Raw genomic sequence first — 12,780 nt, 5'->3', positions numbered from 1 at the left:
TTGGGTTTTGAAAAAAAAAATTTGGGTTTTGTCCCCAGTTCCTGAAATAGCTCCAGAGGGATAAAAGTGAAAGGAACATCTTTTGTTATTCATAACAAGCTCCTTTCAGCGGCTCGGGAGTTTATGTCAATGTGGTGACTTTTGAAAGCCCGGGAGGTTGGGGGACCCGGTTGCCTGGAGAACCAACCACGTGATTAGAGGGTTGAAACTTTCAGCCCTGCCCCCCAACTTCTGGGGAGGAGACAGGGGCTGAAGAGCCAGTTCAACCATTGATGGCCTATGATTTAGATTTAATCAATTGTGCCTATGTAATGAAGCCTCCATAAAAAATTAAAACAAAACAAAACAAACCCCTTAATCTAAGGTATTCAGAGAGCTTCCAGGCAGGTCAGCCTTCAGGTGGAACGCATCTAGTGCACCCCAGACTCTATAGGGGCAGGAGAAGCTACTGTGCTCAAGACCCTACCAGACCTTGTCCTGTGTGTCTCTTCATCTAGCTGTTCTTTTTTTTTTTTTTTTTTTAGATTTTATTTATTTATTCATGAGAGACCCAGAGAGAGAGGCAGAGACACAGGCAGAGGGAGAAGCAGGCTCCATGCACAGAGCCCAATGTGGGACTCGATCCCAGGACTCTGGGATCACACCCTGAGCCAAAGGCAGATTCTCCACCACTGAGCTACTCAGGCATCCCTAGCTATTCATTTTTTAAAAATTTTATTTATTTAACAGAGAGAGAGCACAGGCAGGAGGAGTGGCCCAGGCAGAGAGAGAAACAGGCTACTCACTGAGCAGGGAACCAGAGGTGGGACTAGATCCCAGGATCCTGGGATCACGACCTGAGTCCAAGGTAGACACTTAAGTGAGCCACCCAGGCGCCCTTAGCTGTTCATTTTTAAAAATTATTTATTTATTTATTTGAGAGAGAGAGTGAGAGCACACACACCCACAAATGGGGAGGTGGGGCAGAGGCAGAAGCAGACTCCCTGATGAGCCAGGAGCCCAGCAGGAGGTGTGACTCCATCTTAGGACCCTGGGATCAGGACCTGAGCCAAAAGCAGATGCTAAACCCACTGAGCTTCCCAGGAGTCCCTGGCTGTTCATTTCTATTCTTTAGAATATCCTTTTATGGGATGCCTGGGTGGCTCAGTGGTTGAGCATCTGCCTTCGGGCCCGGGGTGTGATCCCGGAGTCCCTGGATCGAGTTCCACATCAGGCTCCCTGTGTGGAGCCTGCTTCTCCTTTGTCTGTGTCTCTGCTTCTCTCTCTGTGTGTCTCTCATGAATAAATAAATAGAAATCTCTAAAAAATAAAATAAAATAAAATATCCTTTTGAAATAAACTGGTAATCTAATAAGTAAACTGGTTTCCTGAGTTCTGCGAGCCATTCAAGCAAATTATTGAACCCAAGGAGGGGGGCATGGGAACTCCCTGCTTAGAGTCAAGAAGTCCTGGAAGCTCAGACTTCCAGTGGAATCTAAAGTAGTGAAGGCCTGGACTGGGGGGCCGAGCACTTCCCTGTGGGGTCTGTGCCGACTCCGGGCAGTTCGTGTCAGATCTGAATGGTGGGGCACAGGTTGGTTTTGCTGAGAATTGCTCTGTGTGGGAAAAACCCACACATTTGGTATCAGAAGTGTTGCTGGTGTGAATAGTAGCAGAGAGAGAGAGAAAAAAAAAACTTGTTTTGTAGTTTTTGCATATACTCATGAGGAAAATGGGAGCAATTATTATAATCGGGATTATCCCAGAAAACTTCTATGATGTAAATTTATAGAGACAGAAAATAGCACAGTGGTTATCCAGAGGCTGAGGGAGGAGGAGTTAGGGAGTTAGTGATTCCTGGGGGCAGATTCAGTGTGGGGCAATGAAAAAGTTCTGGAGGGGGGGTGGGGGGACACACCTGGGTGGCTCAGTGGTTGGGCGCCTGTCTTTGGTTCGGGTCATGATCATCTCAGGATCCGGGATTGAGTCCCACATTGGGCTCCCTGCATGGAGCCTACTTCTCCCTCTGCCTATGTCTCTGCCTCTGTCTCTCATTCTGTGTCTTTCATGAATAAATAAATAAATCTTTAAAAAAAAAAAAAAAGAAAAAGTTCTGGAGGGGGCCATTGGTGACCGTTGCACAGTATTGTTAACCTACTTAGTGCCACTGAATTGTACACTAAAATGAAAATGGTTAAAATAGTAAAATTTTATGTGACATGTATTTTACCACAATGTATTCTTAAGAGTTTTCTGGAAAATGCACAATCTATTGACTATATTTTATTCATTTTATAATAATGGAATATATATAATATAAAATATAATATCATATAACATATTCATTGTAACACAATTAGCTCTGGCTGTTCTGCTAGTGTGTGTACGCGTGTGTGTTGTCATTTATTCTCCTGATAACATTGAGAAGGTTAAGTCTAGGGTTTTTTTGTTTTGGGTTTTTTAAAGTAATTTCTATACCCAACATGAGGCTGGAGATCAAGATAAAAATCAACCCCAAGGGACGCCTAGGTGCCTCAGTGGTTGAGCGTCTTGCCTTTGGCCAGGTCGTGATCCTGGGACCTGGGATCGAATCCCACATTGGGCTCTTGCGAAGAGCCTGTTTCTCCCTCTGCCTGTGTCTCTGCCCCTCTCTCTGTGTCTCTCATGAATAAATAAATAAATAAATATTTTTAAAAAATAATAAATTAAAAAATCAAGACTATAGGGGGATTGGACAGATGTCATTTAAGTGCACAGACTTACAATGAGTGGTAAATAAGTCCTAGGGATCTGATGCATGGTCTAGGGAATACAGACAACAACCTTACATTGTAACCATCAAACTTGTTAAGCGACTGGAAGTCAATTATTCCAGCCACTGGAAAGAAAGGATAGTCATGTGACATGATAAAGGTGCTAATTATCGCTACAATGGCAATCATCGTACTACACATAAAGGCACAGGACGTGTACATAACCTGTTGTACACCTTAAGTTCACACGATGTTCTATGTCCAATACGTTTCCATCAGAAAAATCAATTACCATTTCTTGATTTATTGAGCATTTTACATGTGTTCCTTCCCTTCACCTTCATTATCACCATATATAATAGAGCTACCCTTCGTTCTCATATTCCAGGGAGGGAAAGTGCGGGGTGCAGAGGTAAAGGAACCCTGCCCAGGTGAGGGAGGCAAGACTCATGCCTAGACAGCACCCACTTCCCCATTAGACACAGGAGGCATGGTGCGTAAAGCCTATAATACCTTGAGAGCCCACAAAATTGTTTTCATTTTCACTTATTTCACAATCAGAAGAGAATTGAAAATAACGATAAAGAGTATATCATAATGAATTCAGTCTGGATTAGATTCACCTTTATTCCAACATACCCCTAAGATATCACATTTAATATTTATTACGGAAAGAAGGGTCCCAAAAGGCAAGAGTGCCCATAAAATCAGGACCTCTAACTGCAAGTCCCATACCCCCAGGCCACTGGGTTTAAGCCACCAGGGCTCCCCATATCTGAACCCCAGTTAACCCACTTTAAGACTGGATACCTGCATGGGTGCAGACAAGTCACCCTTTCTCTGCCTCAGCTTTCTCCTCTGTAAAATGGGAATAATAAACAGTATGGATTTGTCTACAGCCATGAGGATGCCCTGAGGGACTGTGCCCAGCACCTTAGCAACATGCCTGATGCTCGGCGAGGACTCTGTACCCTCCAGCCACAGCTGACCTGATTTACTGCAGCCTCAGGATCCAGAGCTTCCAGACCCCACAGGGGCCATCCCTAAAGGAGCCAGCTGGCTGACAGGCTGAGTGCAGCAACACCTCATCAGGCGCACCAGGAATTCCAGAGCATCTTCACCGCAGCCTCCGGAGAGATTCGGACGTGTTCTTCAACCAACCAGGGCAGATCCACACTTGTAAAAGCTTCCAGGCCTCAGCGATCATTTCTCCCCTTCCCACACCCCTCCCCGCTCCCCTGGGCCCTTTTCCATTTTAGCTCCATTTCTGCAGGAAGCAGGACAGAAAAGGTCTTAGTCTTATGTGAGTGTAGAGGAAAGAGCCCAGACTTGCAGGTCCCAGGAACCGGCTGTGCAGCCCACAGCTCCAGACGAGCTGAGCCTGCAAGAGTCACTCAACCTCTCTGAGCCCCACAGCCCTCAGCTGGACAACAGGAGCACAGAACTAGGTAGGAAGAGGGGTGCCTGGGTGACTCAGTTGGTTAAGGGTCTGCCTTTGGCTCAGGTCATGATCTCAGGTCCTGGGCTCAAGCCCCAAATCAGGTTCCCTGCTCAGCGGAGAGTCTGCTTCTCCCTGTCCCTCTGCATTTCCCTCATCACTTGTGCTCTCTCTCTCTCTCTCAAATAAATAAGTAAAATCTTAAAACGAAATAAATAAAGTAGGAATAATACTTGTGACCATTATTTCCACAGTGTAGTGCTAGAAGCATGAGGGCTTTGGGGTCAGAGTCCTTTGGTTCAAATCACGGCTTCTACCCTTGGACAGCACCTGACCTTGCCTTTCCAGGTCTGAGTTTCTCATTTACAAAATGGAGAATAATAATAGTATCCATCTCAAAGGATTATTGGGACAATGAAAGAGATATTTAGATATAAAATTCTTTGCAGCACTGGGTACACAGTAAGCGCTCTATAAAGGCTAGCAATTGTTACTTTAGCTATACCTGTGCCTCTTCGTGAGGCCTTTGGCCTCCATTTCAGTTTCCCAACTGCACTCAGTAGATGTTCAATGGACAGCTGTGGAATGAAAATAATGAACGGATGAGTGAATTAATGAACAGACTTGCCGTCCTTCTCAACCCAGAGCTCCATGCGGAACTTCTTCAGGCCGAATTCCTTTGATCTCGTGGCAATAGGAATTTTTGCAGCCTTAAGACTTCCAATTTTCTTGTTTCTTCTTTTTTTTTTTTTTTCTTCTTTTTTTTTAAAGATTTTATTTACTCATGAGAGATACAGAGAGAGAGAGAGAGAGACAGAGACACAGGAAGAGGGAGAAGCAGGCTCCCTGCAAAGAGCCCAGAGCCCAGCATCACGCCCTGAGCTGAAGGCAGAAGCTCAACTCCTTAGCCCCCCAGGCGTCCCTCCTGTTTCTTCTTGACTGGATAAAGTGGTTAAGAATATGACCCCAACTCTGACCCTCCCTTCAACATGTGGACTCTAATTCCCTTCTTCCCCTTGACTGTGAGCTGAATTTAGAGACTCAGTTCTAACCAGCAGAATAAAGTGGAAGTGACAGTGTGCAACTTCCAAGACCGGGTCACAAAAGCCATCGAGGCTTCCATCCCCATCTCCCTTGGATCGCTTGCCCTGGTTTCCACGACAGCTGTCACGTCATGAGCACACTCAAGCAGCTCTGAGTGAGGTGTGTGCAATGAGGAACTGAGGCTTCTCTCCAGCAGCCGTGAGGGCACGCTGTCATGGAAGCAGGTCCCCCAGCCCCAGTCAAGCCTTCAGATCACTGCAACCCCCGTCAAGAGTTGACTGCAACCTCCTCAAAGACTTTGAGCAAAAACCATCCTTCTGAGTCACTCCCAAATTTCTGACCCACGGGAACTATGGCGTAATAAGTGTTGTCTTGGGTAGCTCTGGTGGCTCAGTGGTTTAGCGCCGCCTTGGGCCCAGGGCGTGATCCTGGAGACCCAGGATCAAGTCCCACGTCGGGTTCCCTGTATGGAACCTGCTTCTCTCTCTCTGCCTGTGTCTCTGCCTCTCTCTCTCTCTCTCTCTCTCTCTGTCTCTCTCTCTCTGTCTCTCTCTCTCTCTCTTCCTGTGTCTGTCATGAATAAATAAATAAAACCTTTTAAAAAAAATAGGTGTTGTCTTAAGCTGCTGTGTTTGGGGATGATTCATTACACAGTGATAGAAAACTCACACTAACGTTTGCATGAATACTCTTGATAAAAGGTTGAATGAGTGTTTTTCTGACAAGATCTGACTCATGGAAACTTCTGACAACTCATCCTCCGTATGGTTTCAGCACCACTCAGAAAGCCTGAACCCACACTCTACCTATGATATGACTATTACTGGTCCGTGTCTGCCGGCTAATTGAGGATGTCTTCCTCCCTAGGATCCCAGGTGGGATCCACTGTGGTTAGCGGTTGCACACCAGTCCTCGGGGGATTGGCACCACCAGATACCCAGCTGGGAAGGAAGAGTCGGGCTTTGTGACAAGCAGGCCAGTCAGTAGCTCATATTTAGGAGAACAATGTTATCAGTTTCAGGAGGGTCCGTCTCAGAGAAGCTATTTCCTTACTGAGGGCTCCCATGTGGTTCTAACAGCAGCTAATCCTTTCAGCTTACTTAGAGATAACTTCAGGATCCTTCCCTGCCTCGCCAAGGCCCTGCCCTCACTGGAGAGACCTCTCATAGTCCTTTGCATCTGGGAAGTCCCTGCCTAATGTGGAAAGGTGCCTGGAGAGAGTGTCTGTGTCTGACCAGATTGAGAACTGCAGGCTGATAAAGATAAAAGCCAGCTCTTCTCATCTCACAATGAGGACTTTAGCAATCAGGCTGTCCTGAGGGCACAGCCAGTGTGGCTATGGCCATCAAGTTCAACAGTCTTTTCTTGTTGTTGTTGTTAAGATTTTATTCATTCACTTGAGAGAAAGAGAAAGAGAGAGTATGAGCGCATGAACTAGTGAAGCAGGGGCCAGAGGGAGAGGGAGAAGCAGACTCCCCACTGAGTAGGGAGCCCGATGTATGACTCGATCCCAGGACCCCGGGATCATGACCTGAGCCGAAGGCAGACACTTGACTGACTGAGCCCCACCCAGGCACCCCAACTTCAACAGTCTTTTACTGAGCACCTACTACATGCCAGTTGCTGCAGACAAGGCCAGGACACAAAAATGAGTCCACAAGGTCCATGAGTCCCAGACCTCATGGTCTGCTGGGGAAGACAGGCAAGCCAATCAGCCATTACAATCCAGAGCAAATGCAGAGGTTTACCCATAAGCCAGGTGAACTAAGAGCGCAGAGCAGAAGAGAACAAGGAAAAATTCCTTCCTTGGGGATGGAGAAGACTGGTCTGATTCAAGAAATACTAAGTAGAGGAACGCCTGGGTGGCTCAGCGGTTGAGTGTCTGGCTTCAGCCCAGGTCATGATCCCGGTCCCAGAATCGAGTCCCGCATTGGGCTCCCTGCAAGGAGCCTGCTTCTCCCTCTGCCTGTGTCTCTGCCTCTCTCTTTATGTGTCTCTCATGAATAAATAAATTAAATAAAATCTAAAAAAAAAAAGAAAGAAGGAAATACTAAGTAGAACTAGCCATGAGCCAAGTACAGAGAAGAGAAAAATCCAAGGTTGAGGACTTGGAACATAGGGGAAGGATTCCTCTGAGTTCTTGGTCATAACTTCTGAGGACTGGTGGGATCTAATGTATCCCCTTCCTCTGATCCCCCTTCCTCTGATTGCAGTTCCAACTGGAACTTTAACTACCAAACTGGACTTGAAATTTGAAGGAAGATCTTACAGAAAGAGGTCAAGATCCGTAAGCCCATGCTCACTTTGTAGCAAGGAGCCTGAGACCAGAGTCAAGTGCAGATTTCTTGTCAAATCTGGAAGCTGGTCACACTCTCTGTCTACACCACTGTCACCTGAGTCCCAGACACCATCCCCTCTGGTTTGGACTATCCCAGCAATTGCCTAACCCATCTCCCATTTCCAGATTCCATTTCTACCCTAAATCCAGGTGCCATGAGGGGACCTTAAAAAATTCAAATTGGATGTCACTCCCCTGCTTAGATTCTTTTGAAAGGTCTTCTGTTACTCTTAGGATAAAATCCACCCTCATTTCCATGGCTTACCAGGTCCATGTGTCTACCCTCCGCCCCGCTCTCTGACCTTCTTTTCCTTCCCTACCCCACCTGCTCACCGTGTCCCACACACTGACCTTCTACTGTGCCCAAATAAGCCAAACTCTTTCCCACCCAGAGCCATCCATTCACTCAGAACATATTTATCGGGAACCTTCTGTGTGCCAGATATTGTTTTTGTTGCTGAAGATAGAGTGGGGAATAAAATGCACACAAATCCTTGCCCTTGGGAAGCTTATATTATGTTGAAGGAAGACAGACTGTAAACAAGAGAAGTAAACAGATACAGTACGTTGGATGGAAATCAGTACGAAGGGAGACCAACAAAGCAGAGAGAGGGGAGTAGAGATATTGGGGAATGGATTTGCAGTTTCCAATATGGGAGCCAGAGATGGGCTCAAGAAGGCTAGGTTGGAGCCCCAAAGGGGGTGAGGGTATAAGCCATGTGGATATGGGGGGGAAGAGCATTCTTGGCAGAGGGGATAGCAAGTGCAAAGGCCCTGAGGCTGGGGCATACCCACTATGTTCACGGAACAGCAGGGAGGCCAGAAGGGCTGGAAGGGAGTGAGAGGTGAGATTCTAGATGTAATCAGGCTCCCCTGAACACCAGACTTGCATAAGAACTTCAGCATCTGTGGAAATTTCCACCTGGAACATTCCACCCTGCCTCTTTAGGCATCTGGCTCTTTCCTATCTTTCTGATCTCAGGGAGACATTCCTTGACCACCCTCATGCTTCACGTTCACAACCCCCTCTTTTTTTCGTCATAAGCACTGACACATGCAATTGTTTGATCTATTTCCACGTGCCTCATCTGCTCGCTGTCACACAAGCTCCAGTGAGGGCGGGGCCCTGTCCCACGGTGTCCCCATCGCAAACCCGGCGCTTCGCACGCTCCCTGGCACTCAGGAAGTGCTCAATAAATAACTTAGTGAATGAAAGAAAGAGGGAGGCTCTGTAATTATCATTTCCAGCTTGGACCTTCTGAAGTATGAAGAAATATGTTTTGTTGTCGGAGGACCAGCCCTAGGAAATCTGTGGGCAAAAAGCTTTCAGGGAGAGAGAGAGACGGAGAAAAGTAAAATCAAAAACATGCCGTATGGAAACCCTTGGGAACTAGAATGGCCTGAACTTCCCCAAAACAGCATTAGAAGCTAGAAGGCAAAAAAAAAAAAAAAAAAAAGAAGAAGAAGAAGCTAGAAGGCAGAGGAGCTCGGCCTTCAAAAGGTTGCACGAAAAATGCCATTAACACGGAACTCTGCATCTAGCCAACCCCTCGATTAGGTGTGAGGGGGAATCAACATAATTTCAGATTTGCAAACTTGTTTTTTTTTAAGATTCTATTTATTTATTTGACAGAGAGCACAAGCAGGGGGAACTGCAGGCAGAGGGAGAGGGAGAAGCAGACTCCGCGCTGAGCAGGAGCCGGACGCGGGGCTCAACCCCGGGACCCTGGGATCATGACCTGAGCCCAGGACCTGAGCTGAGGCAGGTGCTTAACTGACTGGCCCACCCAGGCGCCCCTCAGACATGCAAACTTTCAAAGCATTTTACCTCGCATGCACTTTCTCTCAGAAGTGATTGATGATGTGCTCCACCCAGATGAGAGGAAAACAAAAAGCCCAGTATCCAGGAGACAGTGGCTCCAACCCAGGGGAAAGGCCAGGAAAGCTCCCAGGCTGATGGCACGAGGATGACTCAGTAAGGCACCTGTGCAGGGGCTCATTCCAGACAGGAATGGGGGACAGAGGGCCCCGGGATGGAGCTCTCCTGGAAAATAGGGAATTTCACGCATTATCTGCTCCAGGCCACCAGGGCTGCCCGCAACATTTGCAGGGCCCGGTGTAAAATGAAAACGAAGAGGCTTCTTGCTTAAAACTTAAGAATTTCAAGATGGTGAAACAAAGCAAGTGGGTGGGCTCTTCAGAGAACAGGGACGGTGCCTCCTGCAGGGATCAGACACCCAGGAAATTGGCCCTGCGTGTGACCCCGTGGAAGACTGTCTCGATAGCTCTTCTAGGAGAAACCGACTCTAGTTGACTTAAGGAAAAAGGGAATTTATTAAAAGAGGATTGGGGACATCTGGGTGGCTCTGTGGTTGAGCGTCTGCCTTTGGCCCAGGGTGTGATCCTGGGGTCCTCCCCCATCGGGCTCCCTGCAGGGAGCCTGCTTCTCCCTATGCCTGTGTTTCTGCCTCCCTCTCTGTGTCTCTCATGAATAAATAAATAAAATCTTAAAAAAAAAAAAGTATTAGGTGACTCATAAAATCCCACAAGGGCTGGAGAACGCCCATCATGGCCTCCCAACTAGAAACAACTCCTCACACCAGGCTGTCAGCTGGTATAGCGAGGATGACACTGATGCTGTCCCCAAGTAGTGGACCTACAGCTTGCAGAGATGCCACTGACGGGCCCCTGGCACAGTTGATTGCTGCTGTCTTGCATTGCTGCCCCACTGTAACTTCTGCAAAAAAATAAAAAATAAAAAATAATAAAATAAAAAATAGTCCTCGCATTTTCTGCTTCTGCACCCAGTAGTTACCTACTGAGATGTGTGCGTCTGATGGGTGATGTCCAAGTTAAGTGCTATAGCTGCAAGAGGCTGAGACAGTGAGCTTCTAGAATTTCCCACTTCTCTGGTGGACGTTCTGCTTCCCACAAGTCTCCTAAGGGGAAATTCCCCAAATACAGGAAGGGTTTAACATCTGGGCAACAAGGAAGAATGACAAATATCCACTGTAGAAGTATGGAAAAAATTGTTGACCCGGAAATTAAAAAAAAAAAAAACAACAACTAAGCAAATAAAAATAAAATGAGACAAATATAGACACAGATACAAATAAAACTTAAACTTGCTCAAGAAAGGAAACGTGGGGGTCCCTGAGCAGCTCAGTCGGTTGAGCACCTGACTCTTGATTTTGGCTCAGGTCATGATCTCAGGGTCCTGGGATCGAGCCCTGCATTGGGTTCTGCACTTAGTGGGGAGTCTGCTGGAGATTCTCCGTCCCTCTCCCTCTACCGCTTGCACTCGGAACACTCTCTCACGCTCTCTGAAATAAATAAATAAATCTTTTTTAAAAAGGGGGGGACACAGAATCCATTATACTATCTGGCTCATCAGTGTTCTATATTTGCGTATCCTGCATAATGTATAAACTAAATGTAGATTTAACCCCAAAGGTCATATTTATCACATTGCAAAGTTGGAAAGGGGACAGTCAGGGTTGTTGATGATTTAAGAACACTAAAGGTGATCTGCTGTAATAGGAAGTTCATAGATAATACCTAAAGTGGATAAATACGAAGTTAGAAGTAAAATCATATTTAGAAATGTGGACATAGGGGTGCCTGGGTGGCTCAGTCGGTTAAGCGTCTGCCTTCAGTTCAGGTCATAATCCCAGAGTCCCGGGATTGAGCAGCAGATTGGGCTCCCTGCTCAGCAGGGTGTCTGCTTCTCCCTCTGCTCCTTCCCCCACTCATGCTCTCTCTCTCTCTCTCTCTCTCGCTCACTCTCTCAAATAAATAAATAAATAAATAAATAAATAAATCTTTACAAAAGAAAGAAAAAGAAAAAAAGAAAGAAAGAAAGAAAGAAAGAAAGAAAGAAAGAAAGAAAGAAAGAAAGAAAGAGAAATGTGAACATAAATGCTCAAAGAAGCTGCTGAAACATTGCAAGTAGTCATCTGGGGAGCAAAACAGAGACCGAGGAGAAGGGGAGCTGCTACTTTTGTTGTAGTTTGTTTTGTTATAACCCTTTTGGTGATTATTTTGGTCCACTTACATTATGCTATGTTGCAATAATAAATCCCAAAGACCTCCGTGACTTAGCATGATAACAGGTGGGTTTTTTTCCCCCTCATTCTTCCAGAATCCGGTGTGGGTGGGAGAGCCCTCTTCAGTTTTGTAGCCCCATCATCTGGAACAGGGTCATTGCAAAAAGAAGAAAAAGCTGGAGGGGCTTTTTGAAGGTCCCCCCCTGGAAATGGCTCACATTGCTTCATCCTACCCCCCAGAACTCAGATACCTGGGCCCAACAGAACTGCATGAGAACAGGGGACCTCCGGTGGTCCCGGGAAGACGCACAGCATTGTCTGCTGCAAGACCATTCACTTTTTAAAAATTAATAGACTTGATTACTGAGAGCAGTTTTAGGTTAACAGGAAAATCAAGCAGAAGTACAGAGAGCTTTTCCGTATAGCCCTTCTCCCCTCACCTCATGCACGATTGCCTCAAATTTTTTTAATATGGAACGCTTCCCGATTTTGCGCATCATCCTTGTGCAGATGGCAGGTCAATCTTCTCCGTTCCAATCTTGGTGTCTATGCTGCCGAAGCGAGCACAATTTCCTCAATTTTTAATATCTTGCAGGGGCGTAGAACATTCGTCCTGCCTGATGACTGGTTCCTGATACATCACTAGCAACGAAGTTCATAGTGTACAGTGGGGGCCCTTCATTGAGGTCTACGGTTTATGGGTTTCATCAAATGTGTAATGTCACGAATCCACTATTATGGTATCATGTAGAATCGTTTCACTGTCTAAACTACCTCTCGGGCTGCCCTTCTTCCTTTGTCCCCACCCCCGATCCCCACCAGCCCTCATGTTCCCTGAACCCCTGGCCACCACCCATCTTTTTCCTGCCTCCATAGTTTTGCCTTTTCTGGAATGTCATATAGTGGAATCCTACAGTGTGAGCGAAGCCGTTTCAGACTGGCTTCTCTCACTTAGCAATCCGCATTGAAACTTCCTCTCTGGGTTTTCGTGGCCCCATAGCTCATTTCCTTCTGAGCCCTGAATAATACCTTCCATTGTTTGGATGTACCGCTGTTTGCTTATAGCCATTCACCTACTGAAGGACATCTTGGTTGCTTTTGATTTTTTTTGGCAACTGTGAATAAAGCTGCTATAAACATTCATGTGCAGGGTTTTGTGGGGACATAGGTTTTCAGCTCACT

General features: G+C 46.4%; 1 non-coding gene across 1 annotated transcript; it reads right to left on the bottom strand.

The window, feature by feature from the left end:
• Positions 1-12,063: 12,063 nt before the first annotated feature.
• On the bottom strand, positions 12,064-12,165 carry LOC121498342. The gene has a single exon (XR_005989725.1). It is a non-coding gene; the product is annotated as a U6 spliceosomal RNA (small nuclear RNA).
• Positions 12,166-12,780: the final 615 nt, after the last annotated feature.

The sequence above is a fragment of the Vulpes lagopus genome, chromosome 8 (assembly GCF_018345385.1).
Source record: "Vulpes lagopus strain Blue_001 chromosome 8, ASM1834538v1, whole genome shotgun sequence".
Taxonomy (NCBI): Eukaryota; Metazoa; Chordata; class Mammalia; order Carnivora; family Canidae; genus Vulpes; species Vulpes lagopus.
The sequence above is the reverse complement of the archived record's forward strand: the minus strand, read 5'-3'. Positions and strand labels throughout refer to the sequence as shown.